The 18,920-nt window shown below is 52.5% G+C and overlaps 1 protein-coding gene across 3 annotated transcripts in view; it reads right to left on the bottom strand.

Moving 5' to 3' along the window:
- NECAB3 (N-terminal EF-hand calcium binding protein 3) overlaps nucleotides 1–18,920 on the bottom strand; it is a 128,504-nt gene that overhangs the window by 99,819 nt on the left and 9,765 nt on the right. The window lies entirely within an intron of this gene.

Here is an 18,920-nt window from a genome sequence, read left to right as displayed (position 1 = left end):
GGGGGTGTGTGCGCGCGCGACTGTGTGTGTTGTGCTGGGAGAATTGTATTGATTTGTGCGCAGCTTGTGTTATGCTATGAGATTCATGCTGATTTGTGCATGTGCAAATCAGCAGTGTGTGACATGAGGGACAATGTGTTTGCGGTATTGTGTGTGCTGGTTGTGTTGTGTTGGTGGTTTTGAGGAAGTGTGGCAGCTGGCCCATCTGTGCATTCTCTCATACAACCAATTAAGCTGTGGTGTAAGAGTGGTGATTGATTGACTTACCTCTGATACCATCATGGTCTAGGACTCTTGGCATGGCAGAGACACATGCCTTGATGTTACAGGGTTATAATGTGTAAAGTTAAAATGGCTGAGAACCTAAAATTGGACAGTAACAGGCCATGAAACCCAGTGATGGGGGAACCCAGTGATACTCGGAACAAAAAGAGCTCTCAGCCATGCTGGTAGCTGCTTCCACCACTTCACACTGACTCAGACATTCCAGGCTTCGGAGTGACACACAGCGAGAAGCCCGGAATCTCATTGTAGAGACAGGTTTCAGTGTAGCAGCCGTGTTAGTCTGTATCCGCAAAAAGAACAGGAGTATTTGTGGCATCTTAGAGACTAACAAATTTATTTGAGCATAAGCTTTCGTGGGCTACAGCCCACTTCATCAGATGCATAGAATGGAACAAATATATATACATACAGAGAACATGAAAAGGTGGAAGTATCCATAAGAGGCTAATTAATTAAGATGAGGTATTATCAGCAGGAGAAAAAAAACTTTTGTAGTGATAATCAAGATGGCCCATTTTAGACAGTTGACAAGAAGGTGTGAGGATACTTATCATGGGAAAATAGATTCAATATGTGTAATGACCCAGTCACTCCCAGTCTCTATTCAAACCCAAGCAAAGTCTGGCATTGCAGCAGGCCAAAGATGCACAGACATCTTCCTGGGCCAACTCCTGGGATTAAATAGGGCCCTTGGCCAACCAGAGGGCTGCAGGGCATCGCCATGCTGAGTCTCTTGGGCAGTACTTCCTGTATCAGCTGATAGCCACAGTGCTCCCTAGCTGGACTGCTCTATGACTTCCTGGTAGCACAGTCAGAACATCAGCTATCCCGACTTTGCAGATGGGAGTTCTAGTCCCTAGATTATTATAGTCCCTACTTGTGCTATTCCTTTTGTACTTGTCTTTAGCAATTTGTCTATGTTTCTACTTCCTGTAGGATTCCATTTTTGATTGTTAGGTCATTAAAGAGCTCCTGATGCAGCCACAGTGGCCTCTTAGTATTCTTCCTATCTTTCCTTCACACTGGGATGGTTTACTATTGCGCCTTTAATATTGTCTCTGAGAAACTGCCAGCTCTCCTGAACTCCTTTTCCCCTTAGATTTTCTTTAAGAACATCCAAACAGCCATAATGGGTCAGACCAATGGTTCATCTAGCCCAGTATCCTGTTTTCTGATAGTAGCCAATGCCACTACATGCACTGCTTCATAGCACTGCTTCGTGGCTGGATAGCCATCTGTCTTGGATAGTTTAGATGCAACAAATCCTGCATCTTGGCAGGGGGTTGGACTATCCTTAGTCATTTTTGTTGCCCTTCTCTGCACCTTTTCCAATTCTAATATATCTTTTTAAGATGGGGTGACGAGAACTGCACGCAGCATTCAAGGTGTGGGTGTACCATGGATTTATATAGTGGCATTGGGATTTTTTTTCCTCTTTCTTCTCTTTGAATCCCTTCCGTCAGCTCAACAGCAATGATGGGGCCAAATGAAATCTTTCCACCACTTTCTATCTTGCATCAGCTTCACAGCTTCATTCTTCTTTAAACCTTTTAGTTCCATGTCATTCTTCACCAGGTCTATCCAACACATCCTCGGTCTTCCTCTATTTCTAGTTCCTTGCACTCTGGCATGTATTGCCACAGATGGTAACCTTTCCAGGTCCATTCCTGACATGTGTCCAAACCATCTCAGCCTCTTTCCTGAATCTTCTGTAACAGCGTTATTTCTTGGAGTTTGTTACAGTTTGCTTTTTCAGTGTCTACAATCTGTTGGTCTATGCGACTTCTTGTTAAAACCAGGTACTGTATCAGAAGATTGGAGGCTAGCAAGTATTGTCCCTATGTTCTAAAAAGTCTCTAGGAATGAACCTGGGAACTAGAGGCCAGTTATGAGTAGGAAGTGTGCTGGTCCCTTTCATACCCATCATTCTCTCTGTTGTTTGCATCCATGCATGAACTAGGCCTCTGCATCTGAATGCCCAGCTTTTGTGGCTGTAACTCAGGTACCAGACAGAACATTTAGACGTCACAAGCCAAATTCTTTGCTGGGGTAAATGGGTGAAGAGCTCCATTGGAGTCAGAATTTAGCCCTTTGAAATGTTTTGTCACTTCTTTAAATTCCCCTTCTTTTGGTGCAAACACTGAGTTATTGTGAAAGTTTCCAGCTTCCATATGCATTCCTTCCCTCCATACTAACGTCCTGTAGGAAACTGCAGCTTGTCCCCTAAGAAACCCTTTGTCCTGTGGCTGGGGAGAGGGATTTTATTATGCTGGTCACACTCCCAACCCCCTGGCTTTTACCCGCCCCTCATCATGCTTCCCCTTAGCGAGCATGCGGAGCAGCTGATGCCTCAGCAGAAGGGTGCTGTTTGCAGCAGAACATGCACCTCTCCTCCCCATCTTGTGCTGCCGCAGGGATATAAACTAGCCCAGATCCTGCCAGTGTTAGGTAAGAGGTACCTATGGGATACAGGCTTTGAGTCAGGCCAGGCTGTTCTGCTCTGGCTCTCTCAGATCCCATTAGGACTGGCTGATGCACTTCAGAGCTTTCCAGCCTACCACTCAATGAGGAAACCTGCATTTTCCTCCACTGGGGATTTCTCTGGATTTTAGAGCAAAGCCCTGCCCAGGTGGGGGATGGACAGACTCTCTCCGCTTTGCTTTCCTGAGTGTTGATCTTTTCTGATTTTGCATTCATGGTCTCAGGGATGATAGAATCACAAAGGCAACATGCAAATACAAGGGCCAGTCCTGTGTGTCCCTGGGCATGGAACTCACACTGATGTTTATGGGAGCTCTGGGCATGGATGGCTTGCAGGACTGGGTGCGCACTCGGGTGAGCAAAGAAGGCACCACCTTGTTCTGCACCCATTGAGTTCCCAGGGTGGGTGGGCACAAGCCCATCCATGTCTGAAGGCCCCTCACTCAGCATAAGGGGAGGAGCTACTGTGCCAAGAACTCAAATGAATTTGGGGGACAACAAATGATAAACCAGGGACAGGAGTGAGGGTTACAGGTTCAAAATCAGGGATCCTGAGGGGGACCTTGAGCAGAGAACCCTGGACAGTGCCCACTGCTCCTCAAAGGTGTCTAGGGAGCCAGCAGACGCAGGGTGCTGGAACAATTTATACAGCAGGGTGCTGAAAGCCATTGAACCAAACTGTAAACCCTGAATATGATGGAAACCACTTCAAGCCAGGAGGTGGTGCATCACCCCCAGCACCCCTAGTTCTAGCACCTATGAGTGGACGCGGCCCAGAGGAACTCTGCCCGGATACGTGAACCAAGGGAGGAATGGAAATAGTCCCACAGTCACAGAGCACTTCCCTGTTCAGCATCCTCCTCCTGGTTTTATAGATGGCCACCTCAGCCAGCACCAGGAGGAGGTTGACGAGTGGGGCCACAGACGAGGTGAGCATAGATCAGGAGGTGTGGGGAAAAGTGCAACCAGAACCTGAGGAGAAGTTTCTGGAGGAGCCAGCAAAGGGGCTACAGCCCGGCACATTTCAGGTAGGTGTGTGCCAGCGTCTCTCATATGCCACGGGCAGGGCACGGAGGGGGGTGAACCATGCCAGGTACACAGCCATGCTCACGGCTCCATGAAGGAGCTGCCAGCTGATATCCCCGGCGGGCCATGGGACCAGGGTGGAATACAGACTGGCCCACCGGGGTTCCTCACCCTCCACAGGAGGTAGAAGGTCCCACCACTTGGTGTCATGGCTGGACACGAGGGTGAAGAAATGGAATGTGTGGAGCACAAAGGTGTACATCTGTTCCCCAGGTGCGATTCAGAAATGAGCCGGCTGCAAGTCATGCAGCTGGCTCAGGTTATGCAAGGGGGGTCGGGGGGCTCATGTGGCAAGGGGCCTGTAACAAGATCTGGAGGGCCAGGGGTGGGTAGGAAGCACCCTCCTGCAAGACCCACTCAAGGAAGGGCCAAGAGGTGGGCAGTAAGGCTGCCCTCACCTCCTGGAGTAGGTGCCAGGAAGTATGAGGGGTAGAGAGCCCCATGCGCTGACTGAACACCAGGGGATTCACCCAGTCCCCCCAGTCATAGTCCAGGAGGTCTCCAGTTCTGGTGGTTCTTGCCTCTGGCGAACGGAGGGGGACTCTGCCACCTGCACACCGAGCTGGGGGTTGTGTAGCAGGGGCTCTGTGAGGAGATCTGCCCCCTCGGCGGCCATCACAGACCTTGTCGCTGAGACCAGCTTCCAGGTCCAGAGGAGGTCTTGGTAGAAGACCGGCAGCTCAGAGAGGTCTCACCGAAGACCCCTTGGATGAAGACAAAAGAGCTGCCTGTCATATCGGAGCCCTCGGAGGTGGCGGAGGAAGGCGTATGCCAACATGCTCCATGCCAACTACCTGCAAAATAAAGGAGTCGCTGCAGGGCCTGGAGGCGGAAGACATGGACCTGGCTGCAAAGGCTGAGCAGGCCCTGTCCCCACTCTTCCATGGGAAGACTCAAAACCCCTGCAGGGACCCAGTGCAGTCCTGGTCCAAAGAACTCCAGAGCTAACCTCTGAAGCCAGGCCAGGATCCCCAGGGCACAGACAGAACCAGCTGGTTGAGCACCAGCACCCTCCCACCTTGCTCTGCAGGCACAGCAGCTGGGCAGTGTAGGGTCCTGGATTGGGGGGGAGGGGACATACCTAAGTGCTGCAGTGACTCTGCAGGGGCCCCTTTCCCTGAGTTAGTACCACGCTATGCCTCAGTTGAGGGTCCAGGGGCGCTGTGCTACAGGAGATGCTGTCATTCCGATGGCACAGAAGGGCAACTCGAAGCTCATGTTGTTAATGGAGAGCCGTGGCTCTTGTCACAGAAGTTGGGTACCGGCTGCTGTGTCCCAGCCATGGTCCAGTTTAGGTAATCACAGTCTGCCCGTGTTAAACTCTCCCCCTGTTGTGTGACTTGGACACAATCATCTTCTTGCCTTCCAAGCTTAGCCTGCTCGGCTATGTTGCTTTTTGATGTTAAACATTTACCACACTCCAGCCCAGGGGAGCTGCAAGGCAGGGAGTGGTGAAGCAATCCCAATCAGGTTCCCTAGACAGCCTTTGATATGGAAGATACTATAGAAATCATTCCTATTTTAAATGAGATGCACAGGGCAGGTCAAGTGAGCTCTCACTCCAAACCAAACCAGACCGAAAGCTACAAACCGATCAGCATCAGCCTGAAAACAACTTTGATTTAAGACCAAATAAAACAGAAAAAACCCTCTGAACTTCCGCAGTGCTGGCTTGTACAGCCCCGCAAACCTCCCAGTTGGTCTCCAGCCGCAGACACAAGCACCTTTAGGAAGCATCACTCGGCTGTATGTGATGGAGCCAGGCATACTACACTGTCGCCTCCAGCGTCTGCATTGGCTCCCAGCTTGCTGACACTGCGAGGGGTATGCCTGCTGTTGGTTGTGTTCTGCAATGCCCTCTGCAGCTAGGGCAGATGAGATACAGCCTCTCTCACTATACAGGCTGGTGAGAGTTGCATTCCCTGGAAGCAGTGTTGTCTAGTGGCTAGCGCACCAGCCTCGCACTCAGGAGAGCTGGGTTCTCTTCCTAGCTCTGTTGCTGGGTCACCTTGAACAAATCACATGCCTCAGTTTCCCTAGTTATAAAATGGCAATGATGATCTTACGCTCCTTTGCAGAGCACTTTGAGATCTACTGAAGGAAAGTGCTATTAGTATGAGCAGTCGGAATAATCCTGTTTTAATGAATCTTCCAATTATTACTTATTAGTAGTAGCCAATTTGTGCCTTGTGGTAGTGCCCAAAATACCCAGGCGGGATCAGGGCCCCGTTGTGCTGAGTGCTGCCCACCCACAGGACTAAGTCAGACCCTACCCAGCCAGGCCCAGGATCCAGAGGATGTGAGAGTCTGAGGGAGCATTCAGGACATTCTCATTGGGGGTGTCGCTGAGGTCAGAAATTCAGACCAGCTGGACTGGCTATGGCTAAATTTGCCGCTCTCCGCCCTTTCCTAGCCAGCCCCCAGCTCAGAGCTACTTTGCAGCCATGCCGATGTCTGTGATTAAGGAATGAGCATAAAGCTTCAGTGTATCTCCCGGAGTTCACTGGGCTCATTCCTGTGTGCTGGGAAAGCCAGAACTACAGGAGACTTTCCCTGCACGACCCCGTGTTCCTGAATCTGAGCAGCGTGAGAGTCAGTACAAGGGAGGCGTTTAATGCTGGGAAGCATGGATTGAACGGGGACCAAGAGGACGGCACAAAAGCAGCTAACAATCTTCACAGCCACGTTTGTTCTTTTCAAAGCATCTCCTCTTTTGGGGCTAACTTCTCTGATCCATCCGCTCTGGGGAGCCCTGGGTTTGGCCTCAGCAGCTCTGAGGTGCATAGCCGGGGGGTGGAACATTGGCCACTGTGGATCCTGTCCACATGCAGCTATTAAAGAGGAGTGCGGGGACTTGTGGCCCACGAACCATTTCCCTCCCTGAGTAAATGTTTGGGCTTTATTTATTGCAGTCACAAAGGACACAGCACAAGCCTGTTCTCTGGAGTGAAAGCAAACTCTCTGCTGGATGCCAAAGCCGCAGAGTGGGAGCGGTGTGCACCCAGCCACTGCTGCATCTTGCATTTCCAGTTTCCATTCTGCTGAGCTCAGCACCAGTAGCGTAGCTAACGGGGTGCAGGGGAAGCAGCTGCTTCCCCTCAACACATGTTCCATAAGCGACGCCTTGCCAAAAGCGGCCGGAGGAGCGAGGGGGGGTGCAGGCTGGCGGCCCGCAGCCCGGGGGGGGGGGCGGGCACGGCCGGAGGAGCGGGCGGGGGACCACGGGGTGGCACGGCAGGGCCGGAGGAGTCATGGGGGGGGAAGGGCCAAGGCTCTGTGCCTTCCCACGTAACCCATTTGTGCTAATCAACGAGCCTTAACCGGGCATCTCTCTGAGCATTAGCTCCTCATTCATGCCCCTTCTTGGTTGAGATGCCAGCGGTTTGCCATGGCTGTTACAGCACTGAGGAGAATGGGGAAATTTACCCCTGTGCAGGGGGACAGCAGCATGTGGTGCCCCATTCAGCCCTCCTGCACTCACAGCCCCCCCCACATTTCCAGCCTCTCCCAGAGCTCCCCACCCAGACCCCACATTCCCAGTCCCTCCCTGAGCTCCCCACGCAGCCCCCCACGTTCCCAGTTTCTCCCAGAGCTCCCCACCCAGCCCCCCACGTTCCCAGCCTCTCCCAGAGCTACCCGTCCAGCCCCCCCACACATTCACAGCCTCTCCTGGCATTCCACACCCAGCCCCCCACATTCCTAGCATCTCCCAGAGCTCCTCTCCCAGCCCCCCACATTCACAGCCTCTCCCAGAGCTCCTCACCCAGCCCCCAAATCCTGGCCTCCCCCAAAGTGCACCCTGAAACCCAGGCTGCTCTGCATGCTCCCTGCCTACCCCGCCCCAAATCCCATCCTCTCCCAGACCGCCCCTGAAATCCCAGCGTCATGTGGAAGAAGCTGTGAGGGAGGCTCATCTGCTGTGGGCCGAGGGAACATTCTGCTTGTTCCCTCCAGGTCTCTGGGCCAATGGGGATGCATCCCTGGGCCAGGCGTTCAGGCTGCTATAACCACCATCAGTACCAGATCCAGCTTTATACCCTTCCATTGCCTCTCCCACACAGCCTCCAGCTTGTGCTCCCCTCAACCCTCTTCCTCCACACAAGGGGAACAAAGTGGCTCTTTAAAAGCCCTGTTCCCCCACCTGCCCCTCACCCCCGTGCTGCTCTCCACCCCCACAGGGAGAGCTCCCACATGACTCCAGGGGAGCCCTCCACATCCCCCAAGGAAGCTCTCACCTCTCCCTTTGCGGTGGCCCAATGGTTTACCTCACCTACTGTCCAGTGCACACCTCACAGGGGAGTTAATCCGTGAGCTCTGGGCATAGAGTGCTTTCCTTGGGGGTGGGAAACCCCGGCTCACACCCCCACTCTGGCACAGACCCGCAATGGATTCTTTCAATTCACTGAACATGCAAAACAAATTTCAGAACTGGATTCTCCCCAAACTGAATTTGGTTTTACAAAACTGCCGCCAATCCCAAAAATCAGTGCTTGGCGAGTGCGGGCTGGCGCTGCCATAGGAGAGTTCCTGGCTGTCATTACCTGGGAAAGGCTCTTCCTGCCAGGAAAACTTGGCAGCATCTGCCACACGTCAGCTGTTTTTGCCCCTCTCATTTCTCTCTTGGCTTCTTGCTGATTTTTTTTTAATGCTGAACTCCCTCCTCCACCTCTGTCCCATGGGTGCACCTGAGTAACTGCCTAGACAACTGTACCCAGTCTGGTGGCACCACCTAACAAACTGCTGGCATCACCTTACCAATTGCTGTTTGTCCTTTGTATTCACAGCCTGATGCCCTCTTATTAAACAGACACTGGCTTGGCAACTGCCTTCTCTTCTGATTTGCATCCCTTCAGGGAGCAAGACTAGGCTAGGAGCCTGACTGTATGCAGAGAGCCAGGGCTCACAGAGATGCATCCTGATCACACTGCAGACTGTTCTGTGTCCACAGCACTTTGAGATGGGAAGGATCCTTATGGGAAAAAATGCCTTAGAATGCAGCAGGCATCAAAAAGAGAAGCCCTTCTATAGACATTTCTCTGGAAGCCTATGAAATGGCTCTAAAACCCTACAGAACTCAGTAGAGAATGAAATCCTTTCCATGGGTCTTTATTAACCATCCCATAGAATTCCAGAGCAGGGGGAGATTTCTCTCCTCAATTCTGTAAGGTGATGCAAAATAGCCATAGAAAATTGAAACCTTTCTCCGGGTGGTTTGATTTGTCCTCCAGAAGGGGAATGTGGCCTATTGATTACATGAGAGGACTGGGTGCTAGGACTCCTGGGCTCTGCTACTGACTCACTGTGAGATCTGGACCAAGTCACCTCACCTTTCTGTGATTCCATTTCTCTGTCTGTCAAACACAACTGGTAAACCCTATGTACAGCACCTCCCAGGGTGCTACAGGGAGATTTGCAGGGTGCCTGGAGACACTCCCAGTGTATAAGAGCTGTATATGCAAAGTCTTATTAGCTAGAGCTAGATCTGAGCCCTAACGCGTTCTAAGCGGGAAAGGCGGTCTTGTGATTAGGATACCAGCCTACAACTTAGTTCAATTCCTGGCTGTGCTACTGACCCTCTCTGTGTTCTTGGGCTCGTCACTTAATCGCTCTGTGCCTCGGTTTTCCCCTTCTGCAAAGTGAGGATGTACTTCCCTATCACAGGGGTGCCGTGATGATAAACTCATTCGTGTTGATGGGGCACTCGGACCCTGTGGCACGGGAGGTACAAGAGTCCCCAGATAACTCTGCACCTGAACTTAGGGGAAGGTCAATTCCAGATCCAAATGCTCTAACTGGTCCCTGACTCTACAATGAGTCAAACCTCCCTCCGGCATCCAAACTCTGCAGGATTTGATCTGTCTGGTTCAGGCCCATCTCTTTTATTACCCCTGCTCTCAGCACCTATTTTGTTACATGTACATGTATCAGTTCTCTTCCACCTTTCAGCCACTAACCAGACCAGTTCCCCATCACCACCACCACCGCCCTTGCAACTCACCCCAGTGCCTCCTGTGCCGAGGAATCCTTGAGATGAGACCTAAGTGCTGCATGTCCCTTGTGCAGACCCTGAGCATTGGGGTGAAAGTCACTTTGGAAGCAGGGTGGCTCTCCCACAGTCTTGCTGCTGCATTTACAATGATCCTGTCTTGCTCAGAACAGCGGCCAGTAGTTAGGGGAGGAAGGAAGGAATTTTCCTTTGGTGGAGCTACAAGGTCTCCTGCTTTGTACAGCATATTTTGAAATCACATCAAGCCAGGAACCATCTATGAGTTTAGGGCTAATCTGTGAGTATCTGAGTCCCTAGAGAGCCCTGAGCAGGATTCAGAGCTCGGAGGCAAGTGCCTATTTCTGATCTCCATATACTCCAAAACCGGCACAGCTCTATTAAAGTCAATGGAGCAACGCCAATCTACACCAGCGCAAATACAGCCCCTCCCTCAAAAACCATCCATCAGTGCTGACCTGGGGGATGATACAACAACAGGTGGATGAACCTCTTTTGCCTGTTTCCCCTTCTTTACCACTTCCCAAAAAGAAAGATCAAGCAACAGCTTAAGAACCTCCAGAGGCAGCGATCCCAAGGCCTCTCGGGATGTTACATGGGGCCTGTGCTTGCTAGGCATTCAACCCATGTATTGGTCAATAAAAACCAATCAAACGCTGTCTCTCCTCATTATCTGTCTGACAGCTGATAACTCTGTTAGAGTGCAGGCTGGGTGTGAGAAGCAAACCCAGCTCCCCCCCATGTGAAGCATGAGGCCTTCCTTGCTGTGAGCCACTGCAGGGATGAAATCTGACAGGTGAAATGATAACCTGCCATCCCACCACAGCTAGATTCCTTGAGAACAAAGCACACTAATAATAGGAACCCTAATTAGTGCTGTCTTGATGTCTTCAAATGGCCTAGAGAATGGCAATCACAATCCTCTCCACGCAGCCCAAATTAGCCCCTGGCTAGGCAGTTAGCGAGTGGGTTTTTTTCCATTTTGTAAAGTTCTATTTTAAGTGCTGTGGGAGGGACCGCATTGTTAAAGGAAGTTACTTTTTTTAATTAAATTCCTGAAGCAGATATATTTTTCCCCTTTAAAAATAATGGTTTGTTTTGAATACTCAGCCTCTTTCGCCAGTAGGGGCCTAATCCTGCCACCTTTCCTCATGCAAATTGGTGCCCTCACTTCATGTCTGAGTGAGAGATGCTCACCTGAGTAAAACTTGCAGGACTGGGCCCTACCTGAGACCGAGGGAAAGACCCGGTGCCAGGGAAGCTGCACTTCATTTGCAGGGCTGGTAATGACCTCCGCTCCTGGACTCTGCGTAATGTCACATATGACACACAACACAGTGGGAAGTACTACTGGGCTGCTGTTTGCCCATCTGTAGAATGGGTATAAGAGGTCATGTGACGTGCCAAAGGTCATACAGCGCGTCAGGGGAAGAGCAGGAATGAACCCCAACACCCTGATTTGTCGCATGGCTGTACAAACCCGATGGCTCACCACAGTGGCTCTGGATCAGTGTTTCCCATCATTAGTCTGTTATGTCCCAGCCAGAGGCGGATTAAGGTTTCATGGGGCCCTGGACCAGAGCAAGTGGGGGGCCCCTCCCAACTCTTTCCACTTGCAGTCCCGCCCTGTTCCGCCCCTTCTGCCTGTGGCCCCATCCACGACCCCACCCCATTCTGCCCCTTCCCCCATGGACCCACCCTGTTCCATCCACAGTTTGCCACATTATGCCCCCCCCACTGTAGCCCCCACAACCATTTGCTCCTTCTCTACCCACCCCCTACATCCCCAAGACTGGAGAACCTCTGTCCCCCCACCACAGCCCCGGGGTCACAGCAGGGAGTGAGAGCTCCTCCAGCCCTGAGGCCGTGGCAGGGAGCTAGAGCTCATCCCGTCCTGGGGCTGCAGCTGGGGGCTGCGTGCTGGGGCTTGCCCCACCTACCTGCCCAACACTCCTGCCAGGGAGCGGGGTCAGGGCATGGGGGACCCTCAATTGGCCTGGGCTCCCAGGCACAGGCCCCGTTGGCCCAGTGGCTAATCCGCCACTGGTCCCAGCCCCAGTCTCCATTCAGTCCATCCTAACCACTCAATAGTGCAGGAGCAGTGCTCACAGCTGCTCCAAATACTCCATCGCTCGGGGGTTGGTAAGTGCAGGGTGGAAATGGACCTGTGTTTTTCTCACTTGGTTGTGGCTGAGTCTTTAGTTGTGTGCAGAAGGAAATAATGTTCTGATGTGCGCCTTGCCTTCTAGCAATGCAATCCTCCCCAGAGGCTCCCTGGGGTACTGGGACAGAGTTGCCTAAGGACAGAATACTGGAGAATGAAATGCCTGTCCTGGACTCCTGCTGACAGCGGGAGATGGGCTAGGTGGGACCTCTCAGGGCCTTCCCATCTCTAACTTCTCTGGTTCTCTGAAGGCATTTTTTAATTATTCCAATTGGCTCCTCGGATGGGAGGAACTGTAGACACACAATGATTTTTATTGTCACAAACCTCTGGTCACCCTTGTCAATGAGAAGCACAGAGCAACCGCTCCAAACTTCAGCGTCACTCTTCCAGCATGTTCTCTAGCACCAGAGCTAAAGGAGGGTCTCCGCCAGCTGTGAGCAGTGTGGGACTCATGCCACACAGCTAGGGAGTTGTTGTCCCACCCAGCACAGGGCAGTACTTTCCACATAAACCACCCATATCCAGGACCGGCTCTAACTTTTTTGCTGCCCCAAGCAGCAAAAAAAAGCGCCACCCCGCTGAGCCCCCCCCACACCGAGCGCCGCGCCGCCGGAACCCGCCCCCCCGCTGAGCGCTGCGCGCTGCGCCCCCGGACCCCCCCCCCCCGCAGCCCCGCCGCGCACCGCGCCGCCGGAGCACCCCCTGCCGAGTGCCGCACTGCCGGAGCACCCTCCCTCCCGCGGAATGTCATGCCGCGCCGTGCTGCTCCCTCCCCCACCCCGCCACCCCAAGATTGGCCGCCCCTTACCAGGTGCCGCCCCAAGCATGTGCTTGGTTGCCCGGTGCCTGGAGCCGGCCCTGCCCATATCAGTAAGATTACACACCCATATACCCAGTACAAGCATAGTTATTAATTTATATTTTACAAGGTGCCTGCCCTAGGTGGACATTCTCCATGTTTCAAATCCATGGATGAGCCCTCCTTTGCACATTGAAGAAACACCATGACCACCTCTCTCATCTATTTTGGGACCTGTCAAAGGGCTAGGCCTGCCCTGTAGCATCCCACACTGGCCAAGCATGGCTCTGCACCACCCTTCTCCAGCTTAGCCTCTCCATGGCTCCTTAAATAAACACCACTAGTCCAGAGTCCTTAACACATTCCCCCTCTGGGCCTAATTTATTTATATAGAAATCAAAACAAACTCAGTCCTGGAGCTTTTCCCACACCCCACCCCCACCCCCAGAGGCTCCTCCTCTCCCCTTGGCCAACCACCTTTTTCCCCTGGGAAAGCTTATTGTGTTGGGCAAATGTTGTCTGCTTAAGTCCCCACACTCCTCATATATTTGTCCAGTATTCCTACGTGCGTGTAGCAGGGTAGTTACCCGCTCCTGCCCTGCGGGGCTAGAAACAGCCCAGGAGAGGGCTGTGCCTGGGGCAAGAAGCCTGGGCTCATTGGGGGAAAGTAGGCTCAGCTGGGGCCATGCCCCAATCGGGTCCAGCTGGCCCCTATAAAAGGCTGTGAGCCAGAGGCCCAGGCAGTCTCTCTCTGTAGAGGGAGAAGGGCCTGGCTGCAGGGAGCTTACACAGGGTACCTGAGTGGAGCAGGGCTGGGGAAAGGCCAAGGGAGCTGGGGAGCTCCGGCCAAGGAAAGCCCCAGGCTGCAGGCCTAGTAAGGCCTATTAGGTACTGGGTTGCAGGGGGCAGCCCATGGGTAGGCAGAGGCAGCAGGTCTGAACCCCCTTTGCCTGTGATGAGTGGCTTACACTGCAGTCTGCCCCAGTGAGCAGGGGGCTAGACAGGGACTGGCAGTAGCCTAACAGTGAGGTGAAGTGGGGATAGTGGGTGGGGGTTCCCCTGGGAGGGGGAGACCCTGAGGGTGTGAGGGGTTACTGCCAGAGGAGGAGCATCCCAGGTAAAAGGGGCACCAGGTCCAGGGAGGGACACGGGGGACAACGGCAAATGGATCACTGGCCTGCAGAGGGTGCTCCTGGGTTGAAGAGCTAATTCCCATGGATGACCAGCAGGAGGTGATGCAGGGGTAAGTCCAGTTGCTACAGTGTGCTATTTCCCTTGACTTCCTTTGACAAAATGTCAGAGCTAACATTTTCATTCTTAAATTGACCGGCGTTTCTCCAGTAGCTATCTGCATCGCATGCAGTGGTGTCATGAGAAATGCACGCCCTGCAATTCACAGTGCTTGAATTGACTAACTTTTTCACCTCCACTCCAGACAGAGAACTAAAAGCTTGACACCCATAATCTATGACTGAACTTAATGACGCTCTTTATAGCATCCTCAACACCGTCGTATCTACTCCCCAGTTAATCCCAGAAATACCTGTAAGTAGATTAATCCTACCTTTACATTTCTTGTAATACTTTCTGTTCCAAGTTCATTATCGGACAGTACACCCAGAAATTGAAAACAGTTAACTAGTGCGCCTGTTCTCCACAAAGATATCAGTTACACTCCTCGCTAATCAGTCTTCTGGTGAAGAGAATTCTCTTTGTTTAAAGTGATTGAAAATTTAAATCCTCAAAGCAGCTCCCCATTCTGAGACCTCCCTGTGTGCTTCATTGATTCTCTCCCCAGCCACTTTAATTCTCCTGTGTTTAACCCACAGCACACAATCATCCACAAAGTCACCCCATTCATTTGGGGGAGAGCCCCAGCTTGCTCTTCCTCCTTCCCTCTTGGTATAGCCCAGGTGCTTTCCCTTAAGCCTAAGTGGGCAGGTAATCAGTCACAGGTGCACTGAACCCCCACCTGCTCTTAAAGAGCCCACCATCCTGTTATAGGACAGTGTATTTTGACAGTCTCCCTTAGATGCTCTTGTTGCTGCCTTCCCTCAAAGCAGGTAATGCTGGGTCTCTCTCCAGAGCCGCTATCTGGCATTTTTCACTGCCAGCCACAGCCCTGGTCACTGCATTGAGAATCTGTCAACTGAATATACTGGGGATGCTGAAGGGGAGACAGCAAGTGCTGAAGCAACAGCCATTTCTTTATTAAGCTCCCTATGAATTGTTTCAGTGCCTTGGGAGCTCTCAGTTCCTCCACCTCCACAGGGCGAGATGATGTCCTCCGCTCCTGGACTCTCAGATGTGATGGCTCCAGGGAATGAAAATAGGAACCCACATTACTGCAGGGCAACATCCCAGAGTCTGACCAAGAACCAGGGAGTCTGGGAGCGAGACTGAGACGCACAGGAAGGAAAATCTCTAACTTAATCATAACAACAGAGAGGTCAGGGCCGATTCTGGCAGAGCAGATGGAAGATAAACCAGCCTTCAAAATCCAGGTTTAGATCTGATGGACAATGAACAGAGAGGCAGGGAGAGAACAAGGAAAGGATTTCAAGAAAGCAGCAGCCTCACCATAGCTTTGTTACAATGGCTGAGGAGCACAGCTCTACCTTCCCCACGGGGCCTGGGCTCATTAGTTTGTCTTCTGGTTGCAAAGTAGGCCTGGGAGAAGCACCAGGCAGGCACTACAGTGATTTTTCTCAAAAGGGTCAGGATAGTGACTAACCTGGCACCGTCTTGCTCAAGTGAACTGCTCCCCATGTGCACTCAGAGTCAAGTGATCTGATGAATTAGTGAGGAAAGGAGGTTTTAGTGCCTTCTGTTTCCTTCCTGCCCTGGGACAACGAGCTGGATTCCATTCGCGCTCTCACATTATCCGCAGAATTGCGCTGAATGCAGAACCATTATCATTAACGACAACACATGACGTCCGAGAGAACTCGGCTTGATTCTCAGATCCCAGGGCTGGCAGTCACCACAGCCTCTTTTCAACTTGTTAACTGGGGCGATTTCACACAGAGTCATAGTGCTGAAGCCCTGGAGTGCAGAAAAGTCTCCCAGGCACTGGAGATGTTCAGAAGTGGAAATATACTGCAATAAAAACACTGTACTTCAAACTCAATCAGTTCCTTTAGCCAAAGATCGGAAAGCGCTTACCAAAAATAAATAAAATTATCCTTGAAACCTCTCTGTAGGTCATACGCTTCGGTGCGATCCATAATGGGGGGGGGGGGGGGGGGAGGGGGGGGGGGGGGGAATGAGAAGTTTCCAACTCCCCATACTTGAAGAAAGGGAGAGAACAGAGTTGCCAAAACTTCTGGCAAGGATTCACATGAGACTAGGAAATGATCTTTACGTTGGGTACAATCTTCCAAAGTGCCTGAGGAAAGTCACTTCTAGGGGCTACTAAGGGGCTGTGGAAAATCCCACCCATTGTGCAGAACACTGGGCATTCAAGAAACTAGAATTCAAAAGCAGTGAGGAAAACAGGCTGCTGCCTTAATGAATCTCCCTGTTGATGAGGGGGCAGAACATGCTGAGGGAAGGGTCAAGGCTCATATGGGAAAATTACAGAAAAGGAGGAACAGGGAAAAGATTAGAAGAAAACCTCCCTGGCCGTCCTGTATGGACATCTCATCAGCTATTGTTGTGAACACTTTGATTGGGGCATCTCTGCCACCGCCCCAGCTGGAAGGTTCTGTCCAGGGCTGGCTCCAGGCACCAGCCAAGCAAGCTGGTGCTTGGGGTGGCAGCTTGTAGGAGGCGGCATTCCGCCCAATCCTAGGGTGGCATGGCTGCTTTTTTGTTGTTGTTGTTCCGCTTCGGCCACCCTGTAGGGGGCAGTGGCGTGGAGGACAGGAGCGCCCTGCAGCAAGCCTGGCAGGGCAGCCCGCGTCCTTCCCTCCAGGCCGACTGGAGGGTGCGGAGCCCTCCCGGCAGGCGGCACGGTGAGAGGAGCCGCGTGGCAGCACTCTGCTGGAGCTCAGGCTGCCCCCTTCTCTCTCTCCCCCCGCTAGCCGGGGCACATCTGCAGGGCAGGGAGTCCCCCTGCACCCTGGCTCTGGCCGTGCTGCAGGTTTTTTTGTTGTTGTTGTTGTTGCTTGGGGCGGCCAGAAAGCCAGAGCCGGCCCTGGTTCTGTCTTAGCATAAACATGCCAAACACTTCAAAGCCTACGGCCACCGTAAGAGAGAGGCTTTCTTCTGTCTTTTGGAGGCTATTAGCAAAAGCCGAGCCTCCAGCACAGTGCCACCTTTCACCTCTTTCCTGAGAAGACTTGGATTTCTCTGAACTACAAAGGGAATCCCAGGACTGTCTGAAGACTGACCTCAAGGTGTAGCGATGATCAAGAACAGCGATTCTGTAAAAATGGCTGGTTCCTGCACGGCTTTGATCCCCTGCGGCATCTGAGGCTGATCCGCTCAGGCTATTGGCAAAGAGCCACCAACCATGTGCAGCCAGCACAGCTGGGCCAGGGGATCCTCCCTGTACAGAAGAGCTCAGCTCCCACGCAGGCTCCAAAATTAGTGAGCTGATTTTCCAAAAAGCGGAGCGGTGGGGGGCTGAACTCCTTTGGAAATCTGGCTTCAACTCTGAGTGCAGAGCTCCTGCAAGTCTGGTCAGGGGTCTTGTGAAAACCTGGCCCATGGTTTGTAAAGGTTGTTGGGTGTCTTGGAAACCTCAGGGATCTGTAAAAGCCATGTCTATCCAGGTCAGTGTCACCGGGTGGGATGGCTCTTTAAGGACAGTGGGTTAGACACCACCTGTGACTAATCAGCTGCCTCCCAAGTGATGGGTCATGCCTGGGATAGTCTGCAGGCCGCTTGGGTCCAGATCCTTGAAGATATTTAGGTGCCTAAATCAGACAGAACAGGGACTTGATCCTGAGTATCCCACAGCTCAGCTGGGTACCCTAATCACTGGGCTACTGTCTAGTCTAGGGTGAGGGGCTCTCCGTTTGCAAAAAATGTCACAAGGTCTCGGTTTCATCCCAATGTGGAATAAAAACATTCTGAGTCCTCACAATGTTCCATGAACTGGAATTCTTGGTTTCCAGCCAGCTCTAGACGGGAGCGCCCAGCCTGGACTCCTTGCACTGGGGCAGCTCGGCAGGGTTCAGAAGAGGATTAGATGTTCATGTGGACAATGAGACCATTCCAAGTGACATCTGATAGGATGCAAGGAACTCTCCTTCCCTCAATCCCCAGTGTAGGCATGGCCAGTCCCTGCTCCTGCCTAGTCATCCTAGAGCTGTCTAAGGCTACATCTACACTACGGGGGGGAGTAGATTTAAGATACGCAAATTCAGTTACGTGAATAGTGTAGCTGAATTCGACGTATTGCAGCCGACTTACCCCGCTGTGAAGACGGCGGCAAAATCGACCTCTGTGGCTTCCCGTCGACGGCGCTTACTCCCACCTCCACTGGTGGGGTAAGAGCGTCGATTTGGGGATCAATTGTCGCGTCCCAACGGGACGCGATAAATCAATCCCCGAGAGGTCAATTTCTACCCGCCGATTCAGGCGGGTAGTGTAGACCCAGCCTAAGTGTAGGTCTATGCTGCACCTGGGAGCGTGGTTCCCAGCTCAGGTAGACATTGGCCAGCTCTGCTCGAGCTAGTGCACTAAAAATAGTAGTGTAGCTGGGAGTAGCTGCCTGCTTATAAGCCTGCCTGGACCTCCTGGCTACATGCCATCTACCCATGCCAGGAATCATGCTCCCAGCTGCAGAGCAGACATACCCTAAAGGGGGCATGGTGAGGCTAGGACAATGGACTTGCCTCTGCCTCTCTCTGCACTAGAGGGCAGAGGCTGGATCTGGAGGAGGAACCACTCTGCAAGGGTGGCAGGGGGCTTGCTTGGCTGACTCAGTCAGATCCTCTGGAGGGCTCCAGCCGCTGCACAGCCCCTCGTCCACACTTCCCAGGGTACGGGCCAGAATCCGGCCCTTAGGAGCGGGTTGTGAGGACGCATTCATGTGAGACACACTGCTGGGTCCAGGGGACAGAATGGAAATCTAGCCAGGCAGACTTGGGAATGACTCTAGCCCTTCTGCCATGGGTGCACTCTGCCTGCACAATGCCTCTGGGTTA

The sequence above is a fragment of the Trachemys scripta genome, chromosome 12 (genome assembly GCF_013100865.1).
Source record: "Trachemys scripta elegans isolate TJP31775 chromosome 12, CAS_Tse_1.0, whole genome shotgun sequence".
Lineage (NCBI taxonomy): Eukaryota > Metazoa > Chordata > Testudines > Emydidae > Trachemys > Trachemys scripta.
This window is presented reverse-complemented; position numbering and strand designations above follow the sequence as displayed.